The sequence below is a fragment of the Cynocephalus volans genome, chromosome 11 (assembly GCF_027409185.1).
Source record: "Cynocephalus volans isolate mCynVol1 chromosome 11, mCynVol1.pri, whole genome shotgun sequence".
NCBI classification, from domain to species: domain Eukaryota; kingdom Metazoa; phylum Chordata; class Mammalia; order Dermoptera; family Cynocephalidae; genus Cynocephalus; species Cynocephalus volans.
In genome coordinates this window covers 67,233,132-67,237,340 of record NC_084470.1, presented here as the reverse complement: position 1 = coordinate 67,237,340, position 4,209 = coordinate 67,233,132, and the positions used below count along the sequence as shown (strand labels likewise).

At 42.6% G+C, this 4,209-nt stretch overlaps 1 non-coding gene across 1 annotated transcript; it reads right to left on the bottom strand.

The window, feature by feature from the left end:
• LOC134391408 (U6 spliceosomal RNA) lies at window positions 1-106 on the bottom strand. Its single transcript, XR_010024952.1, has one exon. It is a non-coding gene; the product is annotated as a U6 spliceosomal RNA (small nuclear RNA).
• Between the last annotated feature and the right edge of the window lie 4,103 nt (window positions 107-4,209).

Here is a 4,209-nt window from a genome sequence, read left to right as displayed (position 1 = left end):
GGGGGTCTGGAGTGTTTCACAAATTTGCATGTCATCCTTGTGCAGGGCCATGCTAATCTTCTCTGGATCGTTCTGGTTTTAGCATATGTGCTGCCAAAGCAAGCGCTATGTTTACCATTTTGATTTTGGATACATGAGCACCTCTATACATGTATGTATACACATACAAATGGGTATCAAAACTTATCAAATTGTACAGTTTAAATATATGCAGTTTAGTATGTCAATCATACTATAGGGAGGGAGGGCAGGAGGGAGGGAGGGAGGACAGGAGGGAGGGAGGGAGGGAGGGAGGGAGGGAGGGAGGGAGGGAGGGAGGGAAGGAAGGAAGGAAGGAAGGAAGGAAGGAAGGAAGGAAGGAAGGAAGGAAGGAAGGAAGGAAGGAAGGAAGGAAGGACCATTAGTACATTTCTGTTGTTAATAACAAAATGCATGGAACTGGGTAATTTGTAAGAAAAATGAAATGTATTGCTTACAGTTTTGGAGGCTGGGAAGTCCAAAGTCCAGGGAACACATCTGGTGAGGGTCTTGTTTGGTGGTGGCTTTACAGCGATGCAGGGGTCTCACATGGCAGAAATGGTGGAGCAGAGAGAGAGAGAGCTTCTCATGTGCTCTTCTTTTAAAGCCCTCAGAACCATGCTCTGACCACCATTATTAATCTATTCACTATGGCATGGTCTTACAATCTAATCACCTCTTCAAGGCCCCACCTTTCAAATATCATAATAGGATTTCCTACTCTCAACAATTACAGTGGGAATTAAGCTTCTAATATATGAGCTTTGGGGGACACAATTCAATGAGTCCACCGTAGAGGGGAAGGAAAGAAAAGAAAACAAGTCTGTTTTACCTTTATGGGCTGAAAAAAGCAATAAGGATAAATTCAAAGGCACATCCGCATAAAAATGTATGCTCTCTCACTACATGACATTTTTCTTCTAAATCTCCTAGTCTCTCCTACCCATTATTGCAGAGGATAAGTGTACCAAATGTGCTATTTTCTTCAACTGATTTAAGATGATCTGTTCCTTCATCTCCCCCATATCCTCCCTCAAGAGCTAGTGAAGTGGGATTCCGCTGAAATGGAGTCAGATAAGGTTTCCGCACTTCCATTGCTCCACGGTGGCCCCGGCTTCTCCCCGCGGAGGTTAGAGGCTGCGAGGAATGTGATGACATGTTTACTTTGGAGCAGACTTTGGCCAGTAAATATGTTCTCAACTCAGACCAGAATCAGCCCGATAGGAGATAGGGTCTTCCAAAATAGCTGGAGGTCAGTCCTCCCTCCAAATGCTCTGCGTCGGTCTTTACTAGTGAGGGGAAGGAAGGGTTAGAGCTAACACAGAGCATTTTTCCTTGCGTTCCCTAGAGCCCGAACTGTGAAAGTGCTTGGCTATAGAAGCTCGTTGATAAGTAACAAGAGACTAATTAGAACATGGTTGGCCAAGCTTAATGAGGTCACAGTGGGTCCCTGTTCTCCAAGGATAAGAGGTTTGATTTTTCCCCTACACTTTTTGGGCTGATGGATATGTTCATCATTTTGACTGTAGTACCTCTGTTGGCTTGGATGGATGACCAGTCATGTAATCACAAGTTGGTTAGGACGAGAGGGAGTCCACTGGACCACATGGCTTTCCAGAATGCAAACTGTCTCTAGTAGTAACAATAATAATCATAGTAATGACTACCCCAGTACTGAACAAGTATAATTTATATTTATTGACACATTTAGTCCTCACATAACTCCATGAGGGAGGAACTGAGGCCTAGAGAGATGAAGCAAGCAGTTAATAGGTCTGACTCAAAGCCCAAGCTCTGAACCACAGCACCACACTGCCTCCCAGGAAACCATGGAAGTCCAGGCATGGCAAGGGCTCAACTCAGATCCAGGTTCAAATCCCTATTCTGCCCTTGATGAGTTGTGTGGGAATAACAGTCATATCCACCTGATATGGCTGTTCTGAGTGTTCTGAGGTGCCTGTGAAGTAATGTAGGCAATGGGGGGGGGGCCGGTGGCACAGCAGATGACAGAGAAGTGGTAGCTGTCATCATCATTATCATCATCATCCAGACAGATCTTCGTCCAAACCTGCTTCTTGTTTGATCCTTCTGAGTCATAGTTACAGACATTCACATGATTCACTTCCTCAAATCTATACTCAAAAGTCCCATTCTCTGGGAGGCCTACACTGGCCGCCCTATAGAAATTGAAAGTGTCTCGCTGCTCCCTTGGCAGCTCCCTAACCTTCTTTTCTGCCTTATTTTCCTCCATGGCACCTATCACTTTCTATTATATAGTGTAACACCTATGTACACTTTATAACATTTATTTTGTTTATAGTCTGCCTTCCCAAATCATTCCATGAAGACACCACTGCCCGACATACAGCAGGTGCTCAATAAATATTTTTACATCAAATGAATGAATGAACCCTTGCTTAAATGGAGTTCAAAGACTGGAGTTCAGAATCTGCTTCTCTTTTGCCTTGTGACATTAATCAAGCTATTCAACCTCTGGGAGCCTCATTTTCCTCGGTGGCTGAAAAAGAGCAATAACATCTGCACTCCTCATGTCACTGGCAGAGCCCAGGGGAAAGGCAAGGCCATGCATGAGAAAGAATCACCTCCAAATACTCCAGACACAGTCATTGAGTGTCTGCTCCATGCCAGGCAGGATGGCAGGCATGGGGTGCAAACATGCATCAGAAAGCCTCCAGGAACATGTAAGTCTGCTGTAGAGACAGACATGTCAACAAATACTTACAACCTAATTGATTAACAGCTCTAATCTACAGCAACAATTTATCAAGCTAAGCATTTTGAGTTGTGTCATGTAACCGTATAAGTCAGGTACCACTACCAGTCCTATTTTACAGACAAGGAAACTGCAGCAGGACCTTAAGAAACAGAAGACTTACTCTACACCCAGGTATATACCCAAGAGAAATGAAAACATATGTGCACACAGAAACTTGTACACGAATGTTTACAGCAACATTATTCATACTAGCCAAAAGGCGGAAATGACCCGAACGTCCATCAACGAATGAGTGGTTAAACAAAATGTGGTACAGCCATATGATGGAATGTTGTTCAGCCATAAAAAGGAATGAAGTACTGATACATGCTACAACTTGGATGAACCTCAAAAACATTATGCTAAGTGAAAGAAACCAGACGCAAAAGGTCACATATTATATGATTTATTTCATATAATATATCCATAATAGGCAAATCCCAAGAAACAGAAAGCAGATTCAAGGTTACCAAGGGGCGGGGGTGGGAGGAGGGTGGGGAATGACTACTTAATGGGTATGGACTGTGTTGTGGCGTGATAAAAAAAGGTTTGAAACTAGAGATAGCTGGTGGTTGCACAATGTTGTAAATGTACACAATACCACTGAATTGTACATTTTAAAATGGTTTATTGTATGTTATGTGAATTTCACATCAATTAAAAAAAGAAAAAGAAAAAGAAACATGGCCTGGCATTGTAAATAGCAGAGGCTGGAGCAAGGACCCAAACCTGGACAGTGTAGCTCAGAGTCTGTGATTTTAGGAACTGCAAATCTTAATTTGACTATTGTATTTTTTAGTTCTAGAATTTCCATTTCATTCTTTTTTATTGTTTCCAGTTTTCTGCTGAAATTCTTATCAACTAATTTCCTGAATGTATTTTTGTGTTTTTTCTTCAGCAGCTGGCCAGTATGGGGATCTGAACCCTCGACCTTGTTATTATAACACCGCACTCTAACCAACTGAGCTAAGTTGGCCAGCCCTGATTTCCTGAATGTATTAATCACAGTTATTGAGTCCTACCTCAAAGCCTGCGAGTTTCATCAAGGAACTGCCACCATGATGGGTCCTGCACTCCAATTTTTCCCCCAGACCTGAAGACTGCCAAAGCTCTGTCAGCCTCTCAGCTGCCCCCAGTCAGCATATACTGAGGGGAAAGGGAACTCCAAATTTCAGGCTCACATTTTTGGGCCATTTCTAGGTGTTCTTAGTGGAAAAATCTGCTCCCCACCTCCTCATCCCTTCCATGTCTCTTCTGCCTACATGGATAAAGTCTTCAAAATTAAAAAGCAACACATGAAAATTTAAGTTGGTGAATGTGTGCACTTCTCATAGTTGTGTTATTTATTTACTTATTTTGGGTACATTTCCCCCTATTTCATTCCAAGAAATACTACACAATATATTTCTTAAGGA